Below are 257 nucleotides of genomic sequence, written 5' to 3' on the forward strand. Positions count from 1 at the left end.
AAAAAGGGGAATACTCTTCAGATCGGGAAATATCTTTAAATGCACATTATCGCACATTATCCTCGAATTAAACTCTTTATTTGCATTAATGGCCCAGTGTATGATGCTGAATAATCCCGATGATATGCATCAACTAATCCACTGTTTTCTATACTCCCATCAAAGCCGCTGATATTAATCTCATTACAGAAAACTGCTTTTCAGCGGCACAGCAATAACCTTTAAAATAATTACCCCCCCCCGTCCCCCCTCCACAC

The 257-nt window shown here is 39.7% G+C and overlaps 1 protein-coding gene across 4 annotated transcripts in view; it reads right to left on the bottom strand.

The window, feature by feature from the left end:
• Positions 1-257, bottom strand: part of gata3 (GATA binding protein 3) — a 13,377-nt gene that overhangs the window by 7,860 nt on the left and 5,260 nt on the right. The gene's annotated exons all lie outside the window — the stretch shown is intronic.

This window comes from Morone saxatilis, unplaced genomic scaffold, assembly GCF_004916995.1.
Source record: "Morone saxatilis isolate NCDOM2014 unplaced genomic scaffold, NCSU_SB_2.0 Contig10, whole genome shotgun sequence".
NCBI lineage: Eukaryota > Metazoa > Chordata > Actinopteri > Moronidae > Morone > Morone saxatilis.